Source organism: Dicentrarchus labrax, unplaced genomic scaffold (genome assembly GCF_905237075.1).
Source record: "Dicentrarchus labrax unplaced genomic scaffold, dlabrax2021, whole genome shotgun sequence".
NCBI lineage: Eukaryota > Metazoa > Chordata > Actinopteri > Moronidae > Dicentrarchus > Dicentrarchus labrax.
The window spans coordinates 13899314-13926511 of NW_026136707.1; the positions used below are offsets into that span (position 1 = coordinate 13899314).

Below are 27198 nucleotides of genomic sequence, written 5' to 3' on the forward strand. Positions count from 1 at the left end.
ATGTTTTGAAGTTAGCTAACACCACTATTTTTTATAAAATCTAATAGCACTCACTCATTTTACATGATGCTGTGCCCCAAATGTGGTAGATTTGATGTTATATAATACAATCAAGCAGAGTAACATACAAATCATGTATGTATCATTTATGTATGCAACACACTAAAATGGTGAAATAAGAAATAAGCAGTGGGTCTGAATGCACACACAATAAAGTATATGTAAACAAATAATTACAGAATAATTGTCAGAACACATTATGTCAGTGTCTCATCATCAGCACTCATCTGAGCTAAGACATATAAGCTGAGGCCTCAGCACGTGTGGGGAGCTGTTTTAGTAAGATTAAATGATGAGACGGAGCAGATAATTAGAGACAAGTCTTCCTTCTCCATCTGATTAAATGCAGCAAGTCTGACTAATGAGCTAGTGATGGGTGGAGCTGAACACATGAACATGAGATCTAACATCATTACATTTAACGGCAATTAAACCTGTAGCTTTTTTAATTAACACAAACTATGATGGGAAATTAATGGTTATTACTCAGGGGCCAGCAGAGGGGAACATTGGATATTCCCTCACCTAATGTAAACCACACTGAGCAAGTGCAAAAAAACCCTGTACTGTCCTGTGAGGTTAACATACAGCTGGTCATGTCAAGCTAAAAGTGCCAATTTAACCAAATTACCAAATAACATATTTTATTCGTAAGCCCCAATACAGTTCATGAAATGACGAAGAAAACCCACATAGATTATTTCATCACATATGGAGGATGTGTACAAGATGCAGGGATGGATTATTAAAGGTTCAGTTCACCTAATTTACCAAAAACAACATATAATATAATCTACGCATTATGCTGTGCAAAATCAACATTGTTATTGGAAAGGCAAGACATTTCCAAGAAGCAATGGGAACCTCAAATATAATTCAGTTCACCTCCATTGTATCAGGGTGGAGGCAGAAATCTCAGAACCTTGGCAAATAAATAATGGGTTTATAATTCTACTTATGTTTGATTTATTTTGTGACTAGATACAACCAGAGCTATTATTCCACAAAAATGTATTTAACAGCTTTAGTTACTATGGAGAGTATATGAAGCAGTTATAGTTGGCTCCAACTACAAGACTGAAGTACTGCTCATATATTAATACAGCAACAGTGATCCAATAATATCTTAATATACACTGACAGGGGCCATTCCATTCATCATGTGTACTTTTACTTTAGTATATTTTTAGCTCAATTTAAATATATATATGTATATAGTGTGGTGTATGAATATATCTTCCCCCACTGAATTTGCATGGACTGAACCTTTAATAATCCATCCCTGCATCTTATCAGACCCTCCAAGAAGTTGTGATGTTGCGATTGTAACAGTTCCGCACGTCCTTGAAGTTTTGTCCAATCACTGCAACTTTTCTGCAAATTTGTACAATTGTAGTTTTCTGCGGGTTTCACCAATCCTAAAAATTGCAACATGCATTGAAACTTTCGCCGTGAAATCAGGAATTTTAGGCCACAAACAATTCCAAAAAAAAGCCAGTGAAATCCTGGAGGGATAGATCTTGTGTTCTTTTCTCGTATGTGTGAGCTCTGGCACTTGAACTGATGAACTGAACTGATGCTTAAAAACTGATGAACCTGAAATTAGCATTGCATTAAATCTCTGGTAGTTTAGATTAAGGCCCATATGGATCCTGATCATTCAGTGGTCCAGACTCACATCTAAGTGTTGTTTTCATCCAATGAAATGCAACCCAAGTTAGAAGCATCCTAGCTGATGGACTTAGAGACTGTTTTAATAGTATTGTTTTTAGTATTGCACATTATTCACATTCCAATTTGCATTTATCTTGTCTGTGTCGCTTTTCAATAAAGTTTTCTGATTTATCGTGGAAGGCTGCCTTTACTTTGTGCTAATAATTGGATGCTATTGAAAGGATGAGTTTCATTGATTTTGTGGATGACTGGGAGCATTACTGGCCCAGACCATAGATTGTCAGCAAGGTCTGTGTTGAGCTGGGATCGATGCCGGTGAATCTTCCCCTCTGGTTTTTATTTACTTCTGTCTCCATTGATTGAAACATGCAATAGTTCAGGGGCTATTATCACACTGACGCTAAGTTTCTCTGTCTCCCCACTGAAGTAGCTCCCTGTGTTCCTCTGCAATATCTCACTTCAGCAAGTGCTCCCATCTTTCCCTTTCTAACTAATGAGTTAAGAGTATTGCTATGACCTGTAAACATCAATCATGGAGAAAGAGGGAGACAGTGACTAACTGCACCAGCAGGAGAGGCACGAAATGAAATGAAAGTGTACAATAAAAGAAACATCCAGCTTGATGTTTGTTGGAGAATAAATAATACCCAAAATGAATTTAGATAATCATCAAATGATTGCTAGTTTGTCGATTCATGGTAAATCATCTCATATAAGTAGAAAAACTTGAATTAATGGAGGGTGACTAATAATACCCTGAGACTTAGCTGTAAATAGGAGACAAAGAAACTGAAACTTTTTGTGTTCACTCATTGTGAATTCAGCTGTGTGCTCTTAATCCAATTTATTGCTCTTCGAGTCTGAAAAAAAAGCAATGAATCTCTATTCAACTGGTAAAATTAAACTTCCCTCAAATGGATAACTTGTACAATCTGCCTTGTAGTGGCTGCCTGGCTAGATTGTTTCCACAATACAACATAGAGATGCTCCCGTGTAAGTGGCCCGTCCTGCGTTTACATATCTTATTTCCTGACAAGACAGCAGAAAGGTCAGCGTCCTATCCAACTGGGACTCTGATGATTGAATGTAATCAGTATGTACTTGTTATTCTGAGTGCCAGGCCTTTCTTTTATTTGCTGGCCCAGAAGTTAATTTCCCTGGTGACCTTTGTGTAATAAAACAGTATTATCTGTTTCTGGAGCCACAACAAGGAAGCAAATTAGCTTCCTCAGCAGTGTTTTGTCACCGAGGAGATCAGTTATAAGTTTATTTACTTTAATTAGATTAAGGGTGCAGTAAAGGCATGTGTCTGTGTAGGCATCGTCCCTTGTCCCCTTGCATTATCTGATTGTCCCAGCCAGTGAATTGGACAATGGTTATGCATTTTAATGATTGTTCATTCCATTCAGTCAATGGAAACACTTGCATATATTACATAGGTGTTTTTTTTTCTTTTTTTGCTGCACACAAGATCAATCTTTACACTTATCTTAAGAAGTATCTTAAGTTAACCTGAGCATATTTCCATTGCTTAGCTTGTGAGCGTTTAAAAGGACACAATCAAGCTGTTGATTTCTCACACTTCTGCACGAACATATGTCACCTGATACTTCGGAATTCTCTAATCCTTTCCCTACTTTTAGTGGGAGTTTCCTTTTAAACTGGATCCCTTTTTCTTAAGTGCACTCAAACAAGCTCCAATGAACACCTTACATTTCCTCTGAAATATATCATGTACAATTTGTACCAGTACAGCTTCTGCCACTACTGTTTATAACAATAGGAAAAAAATAACAGAAATAACATTAGCATTAGTTTTTTAAAACATATTTCTCTTTCCTCCATTCACAAAAGTGATAAATAATTATGTTAAAAGTATTTAAATGTTGATGATTTTTTTTTCTTGACAATAGAACAACACTTACGCTTCACAGATATATTTGCTGTTTTAAATATCTCCTATAGCTGTTGCAGTTTAGACTAAAGGTGAATGTGAGAGGAGAGGCTGTGAGCTGTGGAGGCCAAAGTGAATGCAATGCTTTACTGACCCGAGGAATCTCTTTTATTATGGGCTCTTTGTGCCTCTCCCTCCGCTGCTCTGTCAGGCCATTCAGACCCAGTGGCAGCCACCTACATTATATCCTGGATAGGCAGGACATTCATGCCTTTTTAACCCATTGTCCTTCCCCCTGGGGTGAGGGCCCAGAGCGGGATGTGAGAACCCCAGGCTGGGTATTGTGTCCCTCTGCGCTCTTCACACACCCGGCGGGGGACTTCCTTTCTGGTGTCACCGAAACCTGTGTGGTGTAATCCGCAGCTCCCTGCTGAGCAGGATGGGAAGGTTATTAAAAGTGCCTCTAATGTCTCGTTAATAAATCGCTTCCATTTTCCGCTTCATTTCTAAGTAATCGTGTTGGGAGTGTGGATGGGAAGGAATGTGTACCCGCTCCTGTGTTTTCAGTATCAAAGTAGCATAAAAATTAGCATGTCTTTTTATTGTCAGCTACACATATCACAGACGCACGAGTACAGATCCATTAGAGATGTGACCCCCACATTAAAGATCAAGTATCTGGACCGCTGTGTGACAGGGTCAACCTACAAGGTGTTGATGCTGCTGTGATTGCCGGAGGAGAGATTTTTAAACACACTGAGTCCAGCCTGGAGGTTTCGGGTTAATGGTGTCTTATACTGTGACCTGGTGGATGCTGCGTTTAGGTCTCCTCTGGGGGTAGCTCTATAAAGCAGCAGAGGTCACTGCAGTTAGAGTGCTGCTGTGTTAAGAGGTTAGAGAGCAGAGGTCCCCACAGCGTGGTATCGCAAGCACTCTCCATGATGCGTTAAGGATGCTGATGCCTCTGATTGCCACAGTGGGACCTGGAGGTGAGGTTAGGGATGGCTCAGGACTGCTGGGGTAATCCCATTAACTGTGACTCCTGTAGCCCTCTCTCACAGTGTGTGTGTGTGTGTGTGTGTGTGTGTGTGTGTGTGTGTGTGTGTGTGTGTGTGTGTGTGTGTGTGTGTGTGTTTCAGAGAGAGAGAGCGACGGAGAGCAGTGTCTGTCTGTGAATGTGCAGGGGGGTGACCCAAAAGACATTACCCTGCCCTCGAGGTCAGAGGACAGACGAAATTAAAATACATGGTGAATCATTCATCAAATATGAGCGCGTCTCCTGTTCACAGCGACCATTTCAGTGTGAGTAATTACCTGTCACAACTTGCAAACCATCAAGCTAAGTAAGTTTGTTACCGATGACCACATTCACTCTTACTTTTAATCTGTATTTTTCTTCTCTTTCTGATCTTTCAACCTTTATTTCAATGCAAATAAGCACATAATTGTTCATGACAACCTCTCAGGTGTCATGTATTGTACAGTGTATTTCTTTTACAAAGTATCTGTAGTTTGCTTGTAGCTTGTTTGACAGTTGGAAGTAAGAATGACTCAGTCTATATGCAGGAGACTGAAAGATCATCTCAGGAGAATCAGGTCTGTCAGTTTCATGTGGTGTTGCACATCTCAGTCATTAGTTAAGGCACCAATAATCTTACACTTATCTTTGGTTAATTAGTATCAATTACCAGGTGTCTTTCATTTTGGTGTACAAAATTAGCTTAAGTTCTGCCTCAACTAGCACAAAATATGTATTGACGTGCTTTACGGCTGCCAAGATGTCACCATTGAGCTAATTTTAACAGCATTGTTAAAGGCTAAAAGATGGTGGCTATTATGTGCTATACCCTGCTGGGCTATCTACATTGCTCACAGGCAGTCAGTCAGTGCAGGACTACGTCTGTGGAAATATAAGTGAGGCAGTTATGGCAAACAAAAAGCTATCAGTGATTCTGAATAGAGAAAAAAATACTGAGGGGGTCAAACGTCAATGGCAGGGAGTAGGAGAGTGTTTGGTGTTGTCAATAATGGATTCTCTGTTCGAGGGTGGGATATTCACAGCGAAAAAGCTTTTGGGGGGCGGGATGTGGTGGGCCAAAGTCATTCATGCAAGAACACTATATCATGTACATACTGATAAAGCAGAGCAAACACATGATTAAGATGGAGGATATAGCATCTTTCTTCCTTCTGTGAAATTAGGTGATGGAGAAGGAAAATATGAGCTTCTGTCTGTTTCTTTATAAAAATCAACTATCCACCATCAAGTACAAAAAAACCCCCTTCAATTTCAAGGGTTACTGAACAGCTAGACACAATCAGCCCTTTTCATTGTAAATGTAACTGGCTGTTGCACCTGAATCACTTTTTCTGTTTTGTTTTTTATAGTTTTCTTTAGGCAGTAAATGTAGGGTTAGGGTAAGGGTTACCAATGAAAATATATCCAGCCAAAAATGTACAATAGTCTTTTTGTTAGGAATGTTTTGATTAAATTGTTTATTATGGCATGATAAAAAAGTAATATTTTTTCGCATATGAGGATCTCTTCTTTATGTGAACCAAAAATAAATGTATTTATATACATTTGACACATAGGATCACCCATGTTTAAAGGGGCACATTTAATTATTTGACTGTAACTAATGCAGTTAAGATGGATATTCACAGTTATTGGTATTTGCAACAATATGGTGAGTGTGTGTATTGATCAGACTGGAGTCTTGTCGCGTCTGTCAATACCAGTAGATGAATCTAATTATGGTTCCTCTCTGTCTACTCAGTTAACTGTCAGCATGGGAGCCCTTAGCCTGTATGTCCAGTATGTGCTCACACACACACACACACACACACACACACACACACACACACACACACACACACACACACACACACACACACAGCTATCACAACATTAGGGCAGTTGGCTTAGGGTCCCACCTCCTTCCTAACATCCCACCATAAAGCCTTAACAGTGGTGCTAAAGTAAAATAAGCTATGATGGGTTATGGTACGACTCAGTCATACTTGGATACAAAGTATGAAGGATGTTTGGAGCCTATAGATTAAACACATCCGCTACACAGAGGCATAGAGGTGGGGTTTGTGTAACGCATATATGCAAATTAAAGAATGAAAGCACTTATTATTGACTGATAAAATGTGGCTCTTACAGAGAAAAGTTGGAGAGTATAGAGATACTGAGAAGAAAAAAAAAAGTGGATTGGAGGCTTTTGTTGTTTTATTTAGGCTAGAAGTTAGCAGGGCACAGCACTCTGAGAATGTTCAGCCCTTATTGGTAGTTCCTTTTTGTTTTTCTATTTTTTAACTTATTACATTTTTTAAAATTATTTTAATTTCTAAAAACACCTGACCTCTAAATCAGAGCATCATATCAGTGACATGTCAGTCTAATTTAACAGAGCAACAGTTTGAGTATTTGATAACACAGTGTATATATATTTCTGTGTACTATGTGAATGTTATGCAAAAGAGAAATGGTTATCATAAAGACTCTTTTTAAACAAAGGGAGGAAATCAACACTTTGGTCTTTTGTGTGGAGATATAATATAGAGTACCCAAATACAGAGTAACTTTGCACCTGCATGTAATAGCAACCTCAGATATTTCCTTTCTCACACGTAAAAAACCCCCCAAAACAAGCTTTACTCATCTTCCACAAACACACAAGGTTGTGTCTTTGTTTGTTCAGTCTGTCACTTCACTCAGCCGCGTGTGGCCGTTCAGGGACTCCCCTATCTTCACAGGTTTTTCGAGGGAAAGTCATTTGAGTTCGAAATCTTCTGTGGCAAGTGCAACACTTCATCAAGGGTGAAGACTCCCTGGCTATCAAAGATGTATCAGTTGGCCTGATAAAGCCCTTGCCCTGGTCCCCGCACAGCAACATCCCATCATAAATAAAAGCAGCAGAAAAGAGGCCTTTGTCACTGTTTATCTGGACTGCTTTTCTTCCTCGCCCTTGATTTCCTCTTCAGAAAATTGATGCACCCTTAGATTGAAGCGGAGGGCTTGACAGGTAATGGTTAGTGTGATAACTGCTCAGATTTCATCAGCCAGGGCTTTTTTTTTCTTTGTGTGCAATTGTTGGAACTTTCAGCTAGATTACCTGTCATCCAGTGCATCAGATAAAAATGCAGAGTTGAGGAGATATAGCCAATACTGGAGCAGATAGGAAGAAAAGGATCTGGATGGAGAATGTTGGATGTGAATGGAACAGTGAGGACACAAATTTACATTTATCTGATAGTGAGGCAAATAGAACATATTATTATCATCACAATCACAGACAGTTTCCTTTTGGCACAGAGATTTGTGATTTATATTATGTGGTTTAAATGGTGTACATGGTACACACGCATATAATTTAGCAGTTTGCAGGAAAAAAAATAAAACATGTTGCTGTCTGAAGTGGCCTTTATGGTTTGTCTCTATTCCTAAATTTCCACTGCCACTAAAATACAAAATATTATGAATCTATAAGATTTAAAATACTCCTGCAGTCTGGAATTTTAACAATGACTTAATTTATAAGATGTTATATCAAATTATTATTTTTTTAATGAATGTATAAAAGTATTTATTTTATCCACACAAACATTTTCTAATACATTTAGAATGGCAGTTGCTTTTTTGTGAGGAAGAGACAACCTATTCAAGTCTCAAAAAAGTCCAATCTGCATTTGGTCTTTTGCTCCATCGATGTTATGGTAACCAATAGAGCTGAAATCTTTGGCAGATGTGTGGCAGCAATTTTTTCTCAGCTATTATAGCATTATAAACACTCGGTTAGAGTTACATAAAACATGCATATTTTTGACTGGGAAATTTTCTGACGAGAGAAACAGCTGTGCTGGCCTTACAATGCATTAAGTATTTCATCCCTTTTAGATGGTTAAATTGTGCATGAAATGTTGCTGGCGCAGGGTTCTCCCGAGCTGGACTGATTAGGCAACATCTGTTACATTGGGAGAAATCCGTGTCGTTTCTAATTAGCTGTCAGGCTGCGGCTACGTTCTGCCTGATGGTGCCGAGGATCTGCCACAGGTTCCTCTCCTCGTACTGTCACCTGCTTGTGTGCCCCCCCCCCCCCCCACCCCTCCCCTACTCTGGTTCCCTTTTCCCTCCTCCTCTCCCCCTTACTCTCCCTCACTCACACACACACACTCATCAGCTGTAATTAGAGAGCAGGGTCCATACAAAGGAGCGAGCTGGGAGCCAGGCTCGAGCCCATCTGTGCAACCCCATCATCAGCAAGCTCACAACTCCTCCAACGCTGGGGGCCGCTCCCGAGCCGGGGCCCCCGCATGCTGATCAACTGAGCACAGAAACTTTCTTCCTCTGCCTCCCTCCTCCCTGCCTTTATCTTTCTTTTCTACTTTGCTCTCTTTCACTCTGTGTTGAAAGAAAATCTATCCCAACCGGGCTAATTCATCTTGCTTTAATAAGGCTCCGACTCTGGTAAATATTAAATACACCACTGTGAGGAACAGACAACACTGTGACCAGCTATTGACAAAATGCAGCATTAGTGGGATGGAATGAGCTGAAATCTATATGGACAAATTAACAAACACAGGAGCCTCAAAGAGACACTCACAACGGATGCCGCTTTCATTCAAACACACATCATGCTTTGTTGTTTTAAAACCAGATATCTTTAAAATTTTAAGCATCAATGTTCTTAAATCTTTGTTTATTTATTAGCAGAATGTTCAAAAAAATATATAAGATTTACCGTCATCATCTCATTCACCTTCTAAACTGTAGCAGTTTCATTTCATTCATTACTGTGTACACAATATGCCATTGCTATAGGTCATCTCCAGCACTAGTCATCACAACATCTGTCAGGTAATTCATTTCAGCAGCTAATCAATAATTCTTGTTTGCGAATCAATAAAAAGAAAAACACACACAGCAAGAGCCAATAGTTTTTTTCTCCATGTTTTATACATCAAATTATTTGAATCTTTTGTATGTTTTCTTTATTTAACCTGGTAAAGTCTTCTTAAAATGAAATGATCTTTTTCAAGAAAGACTAGAAGCAAGAGGGAAGCATTAAAACATTGTTACAATAATAAACGGAAACAACATAGAAAGGCTAAGATGACTGCCACATGCTACAAAATAATCAAAATATTTAGTCAAGATGAATAAACAGAGTGAGTTTTAAAAAGCTGATCTGAAATAAAATCTTCACAATATATTTAGAAGCCAACTTATTCCCCAAGACTGCTTTAAAACTGACAAATTCACCATCAGTCTTTGAAAGAAGTCCCATGGTGAAACTGCAAAACATGCCTTGTTTCTCTTGCACAGAAGAGGAGTTGCGTGAAAACCTCAATTTAATCTACTTTAAATCAATATTAATACTTTGTTTCATGTCAAATGAGAATAGTCTTTTTTATTGCAGATATCGGGATTGGTATAGCAGAAAAGGAAATGCAATTGCTGTACTTACTACCTTGACAAACATATGTACATCTGTGTATCTTATTATTAAATATATAAATACGACTTTTTTTTATTTTTATTATTTTTCATTGTGTATCAGAACAGTTCACTTCTAGTCAAATGCACAAAAGAGAGGAATCACTATAGCCCATAAACGCTTTCATCTTTTTGTCATCAACTTGCTAAAACACAGTAAAACTTCCTCTTTCCATTCCTTAACCTCTCAGTCTGGCTCTTACCCTGTCATGACATAGTCAGACAACATACACATCTGTCCCCCTTGGCAATCTTTGACAAGTTTAACTGAAGAGCCTGTGAGACGAGGGGAGGAGCAGCTGGCCAAAGCCAGAAGTTCTGCTTGAGTGGTGCCTTAAGGCAGCAGATGAGACACAAATATAATGTTGAGTAGTTATCATAGGCACTTAACCACAACTGAGAGATGTCCTGGAGTATTAGTAACTCATGTTCTTGCAGGTGTCAGAAACATCAGATGTGCTCTTAAACAAGGCACTTCACTGCTCAACTTCCCGTCAACGTTGAGACAATTTGTTGATTGACTAATCCAATCTGGATCATGTTCTGTCTGTTAGCTACATTGTATTGTGGGTAGGTGTAGATTAAATACAGGAAAAATGTGGCACAGATTGGTTTTAATTTAGTGGGTCATACATCTTTATATAGGCAGAATAAAGCTAAGTTTAAAATATGTAAACATTTCTGAATATGATTTATTTTGAAAAGGTCTGAGTGAGTAATTCATGTTTCCTGAAATGTGTTTTTTAGATGTATCATATATTTTTCTCAGGGTGGAATTTAAAATGTTCTTCATGCTGTGAGTATAAACCTTACACTGATAGAATTTTTTTTATTTTTGGTAACTTATTGATGTAGGAAAGCGTAGCATCTTTTTTGTAGCATTTTCCCCTCCTGGGTCCAGCACTGTTGTGAGAATATTATTCATATTTAGCAAAAACTGTGTCAGATGCACTGCATCTTTTCTCCCTTTACTTCCTTTCAGTTTCACATCATTTTATGTGAAAAATTAGTCAACCCACATATATTGTAGGGGTGTAAGAAAATATTGAGTGTCAGGATATTGTGTTTTGTGATATTGTATTGACTTTTAAAAACACTTTTCAGGTTTCTCATCAATAGTTTACATGTAAAAAGTCATTGGCAGTGGTTCATTTTGTGTTGTGTTTAAACTCCCAACTGCTAGATAGCAGTGTTGTAAACGTAAACTGAGGGCTATGATGTTGGATGTTACAGGAACTGGGATAAATACAAATGCAGAACCCACTGGTTGCATAAAAAAGTTAACTTTTTTTCAACTCAGATGTATGCATTTGGTGGTGTGTTCTTTATGACAGTTTTCCTAAAATTAGATATATCGCCTTGCTTACGGTGTCACAATACATCGCAATATATTGAATTGCAACCTCTCTATCATGATATGCATCGTATGGTCAGATTCTAGCTAATACACAGCCCTAATAAATTGAAATGGACAAATATCTAAACCTGGACCTGACCCGGAGATACATAATAGTCGTCTACTGAGTAGAGGAAAAATGATGAAGAAAAAGTTACAGGATAAAAAAAATTGTCTTTGAAGTAGACGCAAGGCTGTCACAATTCTGCTGCGAGCAAATCAAGGCAGAGAGGAAAAAACAGTCTGTGACCAAGAATGACAGGCCTGAGAGAATGTCACAGCAATTGTGGGGCCATCATTGGCAAGAGATGATGGGTGATTGCTTTGCGTTCCATGGCAAGTCCATCCTGGAGGACATTGCGCACCCTTGCTCATCTGTGGCCCAACCTTTGGCGCTGACATTTAAAGTGTTGATTTTGGAGCACTTATGCTAATTGTTGTAATTTTCCTGATGAAGCGCCATTCTGATACCTTGATGTGGCCAAGATAGTTTTACATTTTCTATGTGGTCCTCTTTGCCATTTGCACCGTGTAGTGTCAGCTCAGAGTGCTACTGAAAGCAGACAAAATTGCAAGCAAATTGCATCAGATTGCCAACATTGTGAAAAGGTAAATTGCTTGCAAATCTATTTAAACCACTGGCCTATTTTCATCAGCTATGGTACTTGGTATTCATGATTGCTTAATTGACGACCTTTTCTATTGTGTAGTGCTTTATGGTGCGATGGAAAACAATCTTTACCAAACCAATTACCCTTTTTTTTCCTCCACACTACTACATTAGAGCTGTGATTGCAACAGCTAGTCCTTTGTAAATGAACTTTCTGGTTTCAGAGAATAAAGTGTCATTTGTTTGATATGATGTTGTTGAGGGTTTTTTTTTTTTTTGTAAAAAGCACTGCTAAAAAGATGGACTGTTTTAGTTATACCCTGTCCATGTGTGACAGTAATACGTCTATAATAACCTTGTCCGTGTGAGAGACTTGTTAAATACAGAAATATTTTGTCACACTATCAATCACGAGCATTTACCTACAGCTTAGGCTTTATAAAGCTTTGGATGTGGCCATTTAGATTTAGACATTTGTGGCAGTTTTACGCATTATAGCAGTTGGCTGTGGAGTTAATAATGACATTTGACATTAAACAGAATTTCACCTTAGGTTCCTGATGCTGAGATTTCACTTACACACTTAAGACACACTTTTGTACTCTTTCTTATTCGCAACATAATTATTTCTACCCATGCAGTGTCTGATGGTATACAAAACAGTTCAGTAGAAGTCAGTGGAACTCTCCGAACTTTGATAATCTCCTGAATAGTGAGACATTAATTTTTATTCTGCTTCAATCAACGCATCTTTCATCTGTTCAGTTGTCAGCTACAAAATTCCATTTTCATTCATTACTGTCTCAAAAGCATGATGATGAGAAAGTGCTTCCCTCCCCAGACAGACTTAGTATTCCTGTATTGAATGTACTGAAGTACTGTCAGTCTGCTCACTTCTCTTCTGCCAGACAGGCCAATAGAATTAACCCTGGATTAACCCTCCAGGCCCGAGTGCAAGGTAATGGCCTTGGCTAATGGCTGTGTGTGCCCAATGCCAGGTACCATTGACTCTCGCTGGCACAGTTTGCTCCATCTGAGGGGCAGTATGACAGCATGGCCATCTCTGTACAGCTGGCGTCCGAGTGCGACTGCCAGGCAGGGATAATACTCAGCCATGCCATCCCTCCAGGATCATAAGGAGCACTGCTCTCTGGCCCTGTCTCAATCTTGACAAACATGGCAAAGGATCCTTTAGGAGAACACGAATATTATTTTTTTCCTATTCAGCTGACCAACAGACATCTTCACACATTATGTACTGTAAACCCAAACAGTTTGCCATTTATATTTCAGATTGATTCTACACTAACAGGACTTTGAGATATTAAAGTCAATCATCTAAAACAGGAAACTGGCACTTTTGAGGCTATGACAGGCTTTATTTGAGTCCAGTCATATTCCGTTTTGGCAGCTCCCTGCGTGTAGTCGCTCTCATATATAAACAGCTCTCATCCTCACTTCTTTTGTGCTCATGTCTTTGCCTGAGGTGAGGGAGTGTAATGCAGGCAGCGGGGGTAGTGGCGGGGGGGTTCAAATCAGTCTGAACAAGGAAGCGGTCTCCTCCTCTCTTGTAGATTAGCTTATTTTAACTGCGGTCAGGCTTTTACACAGACAGAGGATAGGTTTAGTGTGTGTATATGTGGGTGTGAGTGGGGGGGTTGTGTGGGATATAACCCCTCCTGCCATTTTAGCAGACCAGTGCTCACTGAATGTGGAGGTTGGGGAGGGGGCTGTAAATTTTCTCTGAGTCAGGGCAAAGCTGATTGATCTCTGAGTGTAAAATCGATAAGAAGACACTGTCATTTTTGTAAAGGATGAGTTGGGAAGAGAAAATAAATTAAGACTCCCAGATCTGGCTGGATGTGCACATACTGAAGCTTTGGTCTCATTAATTCAGTGCAGTCAGGTATTTTGGTAATGTTGTGTCCACAGCTTCAATCTCACAGGTGCCTAGCCGTGGCGGGCTGTGCTGGCAGCAGCAGGCCCTTTATTATACTATGTATATTTCATCCCAACCATGCAGAGAAATCAGACACTTGCCCTTGCACCCCCTCCATGTCTTGATTCCTGATTAATCTATTTTGTTATTTTCAGAAGTACATCATGCCAGAAGTTGATTAAATCAGGAATTGAAAGCCATTGTCTTTCTTGCATGCCCCTTATCAGAACTAATGTACCGGCTGTGGTCATTTGTCTTGAGTTGTTATAAGAAATAAAGACTGGTGCACTTTTCTTTTCTGCAAGATATTGCAGGAAGATTAATTTACTACTTCTCATCTCTTAGCTCCTCAGTTTACTGTCTGCAATGTCTCCTGTGATATTTTTCATGCTTAGATATGCTGTTTTCACTTATTCATTCCTGTTTCACCTTGATCCTCTCATCAATTATATTACACTTCTTTGGAGCACTGAGAGAATATAGTCCTCATGGCCTTATTAGATTGATGGTTACAGAAACCATTGCATAATATCAACTTTCAGTGGACCATTTTTCACCATGTGCCCACCTATGTTTCATTTGATCAGTGCTCATGATTCGCTCCATGCTCATATCTCCAGCTAGTGTCTTTGTTTATACCCTTGTACTTTGTGTCATGTAGGACATCGTCTGAGGCGGTGTATGCATGAGCAGTGTGTGCGTATGTGTGTGTGTGCACCTACCCAGAGGCTTTTATCAGCTGGTCTCTAATGTGTCAGTTGTTGCTGAGGATCCACTCATCACGCCGCTGTCTCTGCTGTTCAGTGGGGCCATTAAGGACACATCAAGCTATCAGGAGGCAGCTCTTGGGGACTGGCAGGCATAAAATACACCCTTTGGCCTCACTCTGAATAATCTTCAGGTCAGAGGGGCTTTGCGTAAGGCTGGGGGGCTGTAGAACAAGCGCTGTGGGACAGAAACCTGACAGATTGAAGGCTTAAACAGCCACACATCATATGTGTGGGTCAACTTTTTCGGTTTACGGACCTCAGGGATTTTTAAAGGCGTGACCTTGTGGACAGACCACATGTAGCGTTTGCTCTGAGTTTCATATTATCTCTTTACCACACTTGAGAGGAGCAAGACTAACTAGACCAGATTTATCTGGTTGTATAAAACAAAGCAAATCACAAATACCCAAGAGGTTCAGAGACATCTGTGTTTTGCAAACCAAAAGAGTAATTCTTTAAACCATGGAGGTGAAAGGAGATAATTTGTATGTGAAATACTCATTTGATTCACATTCACTAAGCAGGTTATCAAATTAAATCAGGGCTCTGTTAAGCCTGCCACTTGGGCTTTTGGGCCAGGCTTCATGTGTAAAATTGGCCAACAAGAGATTTGGGGGGGCGCTTTGCACGCCCCTGTCACGTCATCTCTTGGCTCCCCTCAGGAGGCCGATCCCAGGGTCAGTGCTTGTGGAGAGATGCCTCTATGGACTGCCACAGGGCGACAGGGCCACAACACCACCTCCAGCTGGGCAACTTATTACAGCCCCGGTCTTTCTCACCCCCTCCTCACCTGCCTCAGCCATTCACAACATCATCAAGCCATCACATATTCATGAAGCTGTGTGCTGGTGAAGTGTGTTTGTGAGGGATGGGTGGTGGTTGTGGTGGTGGTGGGGGGGTTACCAGTGCGGTGACACTGTGCGGTGGTTGTGGCAATGGTGCAGTGGTTGGGAGAGTGCATTCGGAGACTGTAGGGGGGTGAGTCTGCAGGTGGCTGTCACATCCGTAATTGCCTCATACTTCCCTCTGCAGCGTAAAATTGTTTTCATTATGTGTCATGCACACAGTGCCAGGCAAGGGCCCCTTGAGAGCATTCCCAAGAGCCAGAGGGAGGAGGCACTCCACTTAAACAGCCGCTTAGCTTCAAATAAGAAAGGAGAAAAGGAGCAGAGAGAGGAGGTGGAGGAGGAGGAGGACAGGAGAGAGGGAAGGGGTGTGGAAAAAACAGAGGAAGCTCATCATTAACTGTGTTCGAACAACAGCAGACAAGTGTGAGCTCATGCACAAAAACCAGGCAGAGCTTATCCTAAACATCTCAGTTACCAGGGGGGAGTTGTGTGGCTTCAACCACACTGTGAGCTCCTGGAGGGCTTCCGTGGTCAGAGGGGGGAGAAACACAAGGAGCGGGAAAAGAAAAGGAGAAAAAGTTTCCACCTGACTGGAGTTCCCATGGTTTGCCATGCAGGAGGGTAAGCAGGTTTCAGCAATAAACTCAGGCATTGTCAGGCAATAATGCTCAGTCAGGTCCCTCCATTGGGATTCAAGGGTGTCTTTTTCTCTGCTCCCTGCGCTGCACTAATCACAGGCCTACTTTGTTTAATTGCAGCAAAAGAGAGAAAATGTGTTCAAGAAGTCATCCTAATCCCTCCCCTTTACCCCCTGCTCCCTCACAACAGCCCCAGCTTTGCCTCTCCGTACCCTGTCCTTCTCTTCTGCTCCCCACCCCCTTTTCCTTTTTTAATGAATTGTGGAACTTTACAGAGACAACAAACAGCAGAACCGTGATAAATAAAGGATCGACCAGAGGGGGAGTGTGATAGGTAGGGGCCTGAGGTGTTGGCTGGTTATCTGTGAAAAAAACACTTCCGCTGGATTTAAGCGCTTGCAACAAGTGCCATTACACTAGTTTTTTGGATGCTGCTGATGCACAGGAGGTGGGGGGTAGGAGGATCAGATAGAAAACAAATCCTGCATGCAGCTAGCTGCTGGTAGCCCGCTGGGCATGCAGCCTCAGAATAATCATCGCTGCAAAAGCATGTCAAAGCTTCCTCAGTGGACACAAATTCGCTCCTTCTATTTTTCAATCGTAGATTTAGAAACTTAAGGTGCTGTGCATTGTACTTGATGACTCTGGGGTCACAGGCACCAGGGGGGCAAGGGAGGGGATTTATCAATCAGGACTCCTCGTCTTTCTAAAGCTGAATAAAAAGCGACCCATGAAGAGACAAACCAGTCCCCTTTTAACCAAAGGCTTTTCTTATTCATTAGATCCGGATTCTGGCTTCTCCCTTTACCTCCTTCTCTAGAGAACGAGGCATCTCAAGCATAGAAAACCACTCAGTGGAAGGAGAAAATTCAAAAAGTTCCCTAAACTCAAGTTTAGGATATGCCTTCTACCTCTTGATTGACTGACTGAGTGAAAATAATAATAATAATTATTGTTGTTAGATATTTTTAATCAGTTAACATCACTAAAAGTTTAAACTTTAAACACAAATTACACAAATGCTGATATGCGAGAATCGAACAAAAATATTGCCACTCTAGGTTTTCAAGGATTCATAGAAACATTTTTTTATTTATCTTTTTAGAAAATAGCCTGTCATCATTTGCTGTTCATTATTGCTTTGCTGTCAATCACTTTCCTTTTGTATTTGATTTTGACTGACACAAGGAATATTCAAATGTCATCAGTTTTGTTTAGCAAATAGAGAAAAGGTGTAAAGTAACAACATGAATATAGAAAATACATTGTGAAAACTTTTCCACCAACAACTGCAAGCACCACACAATATCATCCTTCATCATAACTGGCTAATGGTAATTTTCATCAGCGAAAAATAAAAAAATATGTTTTGAGCAATTAAATACACTTTGTAAGCTGTTTTAAACAGCACAAATGCAGTGAGTATTTAGTCATCTCCTGATGGTTTGTTGTGATTTCAAAAGTCCCATACCAGCGTTTATTCATGTTTTAGGGAAATCCAATCCCAAAGTTGTCCCAAACTGATGCAAATGAAAGCACACATCGTCCCCATAATTATCCAAAGATGTGATTTTGTAAAACATTTCAAAGTGTTATTTTCTGTTTCCTACAACCATTAAACACTTTTAGACTTCATAGTAAGACAAAAAAACATCAATAAACAGCACACGGATAAAAAATATATTTTTTAATGTCAACAAATCTAAGAATACAATAAGTGATCTTTGTAAAGTAATGTTAAAGAAACCCCTTTGGTCTAAGTGGACGAGGGTTTAGATGAGAAAATCCACCCTAAGTAAACGACTTCCCATGTGACCTGGGGCAAGTCACTTAACCTCTGTCTTCATGCCCACCACCCAAGTTTAAACAAGAGGATTGCTCAGTTCCATCCCCATACACTCCTCAAGTCCCTTTAGACCAAATCATTTTGCTCAGGGTGAAAAGCCCTCAACACAGAGCCTCAGAGTAAACAAATATACCATTTTTTATTACAATGTCCAACATTTGACGATACTTACAAGTCACGTTGAAAGCTAGCATAAGTGACCCTGCGGAACTTGTTGTGCATTATGATTCCCCTTTATAATCCGACTTAAGCACTTTAATAATTATGCAAACAAATGTCCTGTCTTGGTTTAATCTTTTGAACCAAGATTTTTGAAGTGATCGCTCACAAAATGAGAACCTAGTGCTGTGGTCCTGTTATACTATTCTTATCTATTATCTTAGTTTTGTGATTATTTCCCTGGTTTGTCCCCTAACTTTTGTGAATCTACTAGAGACTGTTGCAAGCCAATGAGCGCCACCGATGCCTGTGAATGTAGCATTATGGTCCAATCTCTTTCTCACTCCCTGAAAGACTGTTTAAATGGTTTGGTTTATTATTGGCCAAGGAAGGCTAAAGGCTTCTGTCAGCATTTGGGAGAGGGAATCACTGCCTCTTAACTGGACAGCTGTTCCGGCCTTACCCCACTTTTCATATGGATATGTATGTTAATGACAGGCAATGGACTGGAGATGAAGAGGCCTGAGCGCTAGGCCCTCTCTTCAGCGCACTTCTAAAGCTTCCACAAAAGGAGCAGTAAAAGAGGCTGCAATGGTGAAGCTCCCACTTTTGTGCCCTGAATTAGTTCTGCAAGCAATGAAAGTGATCTTTTCTGGACGACAGGGGAAGTCTGCCGATGGCTGGACCAGCTCATTAGCACAAAAGTCTGTTGGGACATATAATTGACTGATGCAGATCCCCCGCCTGTCACAACACAGGGAAGGCTGTGGGACAGAGTACAGAAAAATACCTTTCCTCTTCAAAACTCACCTAACAGTTTACATTAGAGCTGCCCTCCCCCTGTCTTTAGGTGCTGCTGTGTTTACTTCCTGCATGCAAATGTTGCATCCCAAGCCTGCTGACGGCTATGGAGCTCCGCTTCCTGTCGCTGTCAACACTGTTGATATCACATCTATTGACTTTACTCAGTGGGAAGAGAAAAATAGATACCACAGCCTGTGTGCTCCACCTTAAGTCCTCTACATTAAGGAATCCTAGAAAATGTATTGCAAAATTTCAATATTTCATTATCATTTAATTCAACCCAGATTACAATGCTATCGAACAGAGAACATAATTGTGAAGATTTTATTTGCAAGGATAGAGCCAGTTTTGCAACAAATGGTGTGAATTGTTTGATTTTATAATTATGTTTTGTGTAGATATTTACTAGTTGTTTTTTTTATTTAATTTAAATTTAAGGATGAAATAACTAACATGTTCAGCTACTGGAATATCAAACTCGCTTTCCTGATATGTAGCAGGGATCTCTCTCTCTTTTTGTTTCATTTATAGACTGGAGACTGGAGTAACAAACATGCTCAGCACACCAGAAGCCCCTAATGGCTGCATCATGGTTAAATTGACTGGAAAATGCTGTTTTAATTTCCATGTTAATTGAAATGGACTAATTGTTAATATATTCTGAGAGCAAAGTACCAAAATGGAATAATTTCCCCAAAATGTAATCCATTTAGAAATGGCTTTGGAGCTGATCGTGGTTTCAGAATGTTTGTCTGTCCATGCATTAAAAATGAATACCAAATAACTAAATAATTCAAGACGCAAGTTATTTTAACTTTTTTCACAGCAGACATTAAAAGATATTTTTCTAGATAAATTCAGAGACTTGGACAGTGTAAAGGAGTCCACTTGAAAACAATTGCCATTGTTTTTCCATTTTTAAGCAAAAGAATTTTGTCAAGCAGCTAAATAGGGTATTCTTCATGGTCTCCCTTCTTCACAGGCAACTATAGAAATTAGCCCTACGTTTCTCGGCTCTCACACATGGATACACACGCTTGCATGGACACAAGAAAAATTTCTTTTCTTCTGTCAGCATTCCTGGCCAACAATGGCTAGATTAGTGGACGTGAGGGCCCCCTCGGGGGCACGTATTGTGGCACAGAATACCCTCGGCAGGAACAGCTGGTAGGGGTTAATGGCTACTGAACCTCTCAGCCGGAGCTCTTTCTCTATTGTGTGTTCCGCTCATGGGAAGGAAGGGGGCCACTGACAGCTTCTGGGGTGTGAGGAACCCTCAGAACAGCACCCGGGTCACCCCAAATGGGGAGCAGGGCAGAGGGTGGGGGAAGGAGTAATGGGGAGGGGGACCTTGATGCTGAGGGTGGTAGGATGGTGGCAATAGGGAAGTCTCTGTGGACCAGGAACCAAAAGCTGCACATCAACACAGCCAACAGTAGAATTAGCATCAGTGTATATTCAGCAGATAACAATAAGGGCTGAACACTGGGAGGGGCAAACTGTACACAAGAAGGGGGGGTAAAGATGACAGTGGGGAGGTGGTGGTGGGGGAGTATCATCAACTCATCATGTGATTTGATGTTTACAGGGGGAAAAAAGCACAACCAGTATTGTCAGTTTAATTACCATCATGTTCCCTCCAGAATCTGTAATGCATGCTCCAAAGAAAAAATATTTTTTAGAAAACTATCACTATTACTGATTAAAAGTATTTTCTCTCTTAATAGGTAGTTGTGTTTTTTTTTTTTTTAAAGTAATCATCCTAAAACAGTCTAGCGTAATGAGCCTGACAATTTGTATGTAAATGTATACTGGAAAGAAAAAAACACCTTCAGAAAGCATTGTCAAAGCTCCCTCTCACACAAATGATGTCTGGTCCAGAGTCTCGTTGCATCTTAATGATCCCATTGCCTCATTTCGGTGATAGTGCTGATGTGATCTAGGGCTGGGGTCTCTCTCTGCCGGGGCTTCTGTCCTCTGTAATGGCCCCACACATTAGTATTCAAAGCTGAGGATACACAGGAGTAAGCAGTCCTCAGATGCTGCCTCTTGGCTGTCTGTGTGTTTCAGCCATGAGAGCAGCTCTCCGCTCCACTCCTCCTGATGTGTGCGTGTGTGGCCTGTGTCGCCTTGTCTCGTCAGCATCACAGGGCTCGAGCCTTGCCACCCAGAGGAGCCCCTCTGTCAGGGCCAGAGGGACTGCACTACCGATTTTAATCCCTCAGTCACTCACCCCCCGCTGGGCAGCGTGGAGAAGCCGTCTCCCTGATCCATCCAAGCCTCTCAGACCAGTGGCCACACTCATTAGACGGCTGATTATGATAGTGTGCTGGTGTAATGTTTAATCGAGTCTGACACCTGATTCGCCATGTTACAAATCCTGTCATGCAAATTGAGCCATTTGTGTTGTTTGATATGGAGAGATGGGCTATGAAATGAAAGATTAGCCCTGAAATGAGACACGGGGGACATGTGCCCTCTGCTCCTGCCGCTGTGATTACAAAGATGAGAACAAGCATCTTTTTCCGTGCTGGTGTATCAGATTGGGCCAGGACACCTTAAATTAACATGGTGTTTTTCTCCCCGCAGGAATCAGAAAGGCAGCCTATCACTGAGAAAATGTCTCATCTCCCCCTGCAAACAAGAGCAGGATAATGGGCCTCTGGGAGCATGTTCTTAGAAATCACAGCAGTCTGTGACAACTGATGTAAATAATTTAAATGTCCTCAGCCTCTCAGGTTTGGAGTCTTTTCATGATAGAAGCTATATAGCATTTTATGTGGCTCCAGTTAAATCTGTGTAGGCCTATACATGAAATAGTTCTACAGCAAAGCAAATGTAATTTCAATATTTTCGTCGTGGGAAAAGAATCATTGGCATGCTGTGGGAAAGTATTTCAATTTCATTGTAAAGACAAAACAAATTGCTGATGTGAGTGTTGTATTGAATTGAAATTGTAGGGGGCTGGTTGACATACAGATGGGGTAAATTAAATGGGGGAGTGCGCAACTTGCCATTTCTCACTGCCTTGTAATGACACCTGTTTTAAGAATGACCGCTCCTCATCTGTAGCAAAAAGTGACAGTCCGAACAAGTGCTCTCGAATGTCTTATGTGGCCTCACTTATCAGCCCCCGTACTGTAAACATTTCATTTCCTCACCCTGTCAGAAATGTCTTTGTTGCTGGTTGTTGCTCGGGCTTTAATCTGAAAGACAAAGTCAGCCAGATAGCTCCCCCGCTTTCTATTTGTCTTTTGCTTCCTCCTCTCTCATCTCTTGTGACAACCTTGTCTTTAGAGCTACTTAAGTTCGTGTTCCAGTATTTCTTGCCCTTTATTGAGAGTGTAAAGGTCCTTTAAAATGTGTTCTTTTAAGTGGCTCACTGTTTGTCTCTTTGTCAATCTGAGGTTACAGTGCTGATGTTTATCTCCCAGTCAACAATGGATTACATTACCACAAACATTGTCACATACCTTCAGTCAGACAGGGATTTTTTTTTTCATATTTTCTCCTGTGAGGATAGCTGTGCAAATTAAACACTGCTATGATTTCACCGTCTCTGGGCAGACGGCCAGAGCTCGGTCGTGAGTTATTGCAGCAGCAGAAGCCTTTTATGTGAGTCAATTCTCGTCTCTGTGGAAATCTACCTGTTTTTACAAGTCATCTCCTCTGAGAAACACCTGTACTGAGCAACAGGCTCATTGTTTTCCTCTCAGCTACATCGTAAAGATTGAGAGACGAGAGAGACAACACCAGGCAGGTTTGCTGAATCACTCATCCTTCCTGGCGCCACTCGGCTGACTGAAGAGTTCCTGTCAGAAACACTCCATCATGACTGATGTTGGACTAGAGATCTTGTAACCTGTTAGTACCATTATATTGGGCTGTTTTTGCCTCACAGGAAACATACGCTCATCTTTGGGAACCATTACAATATAAAGTCACTTTGATTGATGATTGCTAAATTACCATTTCTTTCATTAATCAATGGGTTATGTGGCAAAATACAAATGATTTATCTATCAATTGAACACTTTGGTAAATGGGAATTTAACAGATTGATAGGAGCGGGTAGATCTGTGCACACACTTTGAATAAATATATTAAAATTGCATATATATATATAGCATGTCTGGTCATTTCTGTTTGAAAACATTTTTTTTTTCAGGTCAGAATTTTTTTTTTGAAAGATATTGTGAATGACAACAATTTCTCTCCAGCAAGCAGTGAAAAACACAGTGTGACTTATTTTCAGCCTAAGTTACAGTCAAGCTCCTCTTATCTGTAGTTTTTTGAGTATAAAAGAGTGACTTGCTCTTTTCTGTGAAATATAAATGTTACTGTTTTCCCAAACTGCCCAGAATATTGTAAAGTTATTGATTAGTTGTCATGTTTGGCGGCTCTTATTGATGGCACAAGAATGTGAAAGTAGCTAGCAACCTGGATGTAAAGATCAGGATTTATTGCACAGAATCTCTTGAACAATTTTATCAAAAGCCCATTCCACTGTGACATTTTTTTTCTCCCATAAATCAGCGAGGGGAAATCTATCAGTGGACAGTAGTGAGAGATAGATGAGCAGAGGGATGAGAGGGTCAGCAGAGATTTTTCACTGGTCCTCCCGTCACAGCCGCAGCCTCACTTTTTCACCTTTATGAATTGGTCTTTTACTGACTGGCCGGGCTTTTAATTTGTTCCACACACTCGGGAAAAAAAACCTCTGAACATTTAGACTTTGCACATAAGATAATGTATTGATTGTTAAAGCACTGGTGCATTGGGTTTCTGGCTCATATCTAGATAGCACAAACTTTAGATAAATGGTTCTTGGGAGATGGATCAACCCCTATATTATTAATATCCTAGATATATTCCACTTTGGCAGCAAAAATATGAAGCATCAAGGGTCTTAATACATGTAATTTGTAAAATCCCCTCTGTGTAAATTCAAATAGGTTACATTAAGAAAAGAGCAAACAGACAGAGTTTGTATAGCTGTTAACATTTTACAGTAATGACAAGGTAGCAAGGTATGGCATTATTAGTCAGATATGCATCCTTGTCCTCAGGCACATGCAAGAAAGATTGCATTTCTCAATATGATGAAAAAGTACTTAGGGAGAGGCACTATCTGAGAAAATAAAGGCAATGCACGCACAAAACACTTATTTCAGATAAGGAAAACAAACCAAGCTCATTTTGTTTTAATTGTATCAGTATGAGTCTATACAAAGATATGTACCAGAATGTATTATGTAGCCTATTACTGGAATTCTCGTTTTGAATAGGAGCTTTTGGGGAATAAAAGCATGCCTATTTCTTTCATTACAATTAGTCAAACTTGGTATTATATTGTCTATGTGAAAAAAATATTGTGTTGACCCTTAAAGTTTTGGTAGTTTGCTTTTTTTCTCCCTTTTATTTGATGGATTTATTCCTTTGTCATTACTTTCAGTGCTGTGTGTTGGTGTACCTATAGTCAATCCACCCAATCTGACTTGATTGAAGGCCCACATTTGCTATGCGGCCATGTAAAGTAGAAGCCTTGAAATATCACACTGACCTTGGTGTTCCTTTCTGATTCATTTTTCCCTGACACCCTATCCTCAGATGGGATTTCTCAACAGTTAGACATCTGACAGATATACTTGCACTGTAACTCTTCCCGTAAAATATAATTCAGCAATGAGATACTGTAAAGTTGTGGTGTAGTATCACAATGTAATTTTGTCTTTGTTGGTGTAAAATACTGTAAAATGAATTTTGTGTATAGTAAATATAGGATTTTTAATGCAATGTTGATAGAATGACCCTAGTAAAAAAAAAGAATTCAGTGATTTTTACGCAGTGATACCTACTGGTGTTTTTTTACATGTCATGTGAAAAGAGAAAATAATTCCACTATGTGGACTTTGCAGACATTTGCTGGTATGAATGATCATGCAAATCCCTTTTAGTACAAACATGTTAAAAGATGACCAAGTTAGCTCAGAATTACCACTGCCAACAACTTTACCATCTGAATGTTCAAGTATAATTTACACAAAGTTTACACTATTTATATATAAATCTGCATTTTCTCATGCAGATTTTGAATTTTCTTATGTGTGAAAATCTAACCTTCGCTGTGTTTTGGAGAATTTCTTTCTGTGTAGGAACATAACATCACAAAACTCCTCCTCACGGCAGCCCTGTAAAATGGTTTTTGTGGTGAAGTGGCTCCATGGTGTTGTCAGGTGACATTGTTGGCATACTTGTTTCCTGTGCCCTCAGGGACAGAAGCAGTGAACACAAGGGATGAGTGAGCCGCCTAGTGTCGTCTACCTGTCTGATTTACTGTCCTGCTGCGTTTGAAGTAGGACAGGCGGAATTCACTTCACTCTGGTTCTCTGTGATCAGTCCTCCCAGATTACAGCCTAGGTGAGGCCCCTCGCCATCAACCACAGGATATAGGAAGTACATGTCTGTCATAGCCCCTGGACATTACCCATGAACTAGCTTTCCTAATGTCAGCATGTGTAACATCGCTGACATATATGTTTCTATGCACAAGAGACTTCTGCTTGTACATGATGACTTATACGGGGCATTGAATGACTTTTAAAGATTACAGTGTGGTCATTGCACAATCCACAAATGTTTAAAATATGCATGTAGCCTGAGAATAGCCTGGAGCTGTGGCACTGTGATGTTTTAACCTGTTGTGGACCCAGACAGCACAGCGTGAGTCTGGCGTCAACAATGTTTTTTGTCAGACCTGTTTAGCACATGGAAACACAAGCCAAAACTTGTGATGTGTTTGGCTGTAGTCCTTTTTGACAACAAGCTTTTTTGACAACAGCAACAGTTACTGATGCTGGCACCAAAATCCCCTTTGTTTAAACATTCGGCGTCAACTATTGCTGACAGAATGGAAGCAGTTTGAACCTAAACAGACCAGTTTATGATTTCAAAACACTACTTTATGGAAGTTCAATCATTATAGGACCTGCAGACTACATATAACTGTGAGCATCATGGCGTGCTAAATATTTATGTATTTCCAATTCCCCAGTCTTCCCACCTAATCAGCCACCAGTGTATATGGGCTTCAGGACAGAGTGATGTTGGCATAGTGTGGCTGATTAGAGTCAATCAGCAGGGGGTGAAACCAACATTTCCTTCAATACAACCACACAGAGGTCTGGAATTTCCCCTCTCGGCACATCAGCTAATGGCGCGGCCAAATTTTCGTAGACCAAATGACAGCTTGATTGTGAGCAGCATGTTCATGTGGAATTGGGATGCTGATTTGGTGCTGTTAGAGGGGATCCAGAGACGCAGAAGACAGAATTTAATCAGCACCTCTAAAAGTTAAACAGAACCCTGGCATCAAAGAAATTGATTGGGGGAGATATTGTAAGGGAGCTGATATATCCCAAGAACAAAATCAGCCGCCTTAAATCTGACATTTTGTTGCCCAGCACAATCAGACTGTTGAATCAACATTTTGTATGATCATTACATATATTTGACACACTGGTAGAAGTTGATATTCCGATTTGATTATGCCAAGTGCAGGCAGAGAATTCACTCTCATTTAATAGATCAGCAAGCTTGCAGAACCAATGAAAGCACTGTAACTTAAAGCACACTTTAAAGCAAAATGTTGTTGTTGTTATTATTATGTTGTGTGTATCACATGTTGCTAAAAATATAAAATTCTTAAAAAATCCTTTCTCCCACTGTCTAAATATCTAGAATATAACATTGAATACATAATATTAATACAAATAATAACTGTAATTTACTTATCTGACATTGACTTGTTTATGACGCCACATTTCTTTCTTTCTTATACTTTCTTACTTGCTCTTGCTAACACACATACACACACACACACACACACACACACACACACACACACCACGCACACACACACACACTGTGGACATTATTTGCAGAGCGTCAGATTGTGCAAAATGTATTTTTATTAGAGGACAAATTAGGCTGTCATATGAAGAGTGAAAACCAGTGATTTCCTTCCTCTGTAGCCGTTGCTGTTGGTGTGTG

General features: G+C 40.2%; 1 long non-coding RNA gene across 1 annotated transcript in view; it reads left to right on the forward strand.

Moving 5' to 3' along the window:
• The window catches only part of LOC127366962 (uncharacterized), a 29119-nt gene extending 5855 nt beyond the window's left edge, over positions 1 to 23264 (forward strand). The window contains exon 3 of the long non-coding RNA XR_007885412.1: positions 21736 to 23264. This is a non-coding gene — a long non-coding RNA (uncharacterized LOC127366962). The remainder of the gene's footprint in view (positions 1 to 21735) is intronic.
• Positions 23265 to 27198: the final 3934 nt, after the last annotated feature.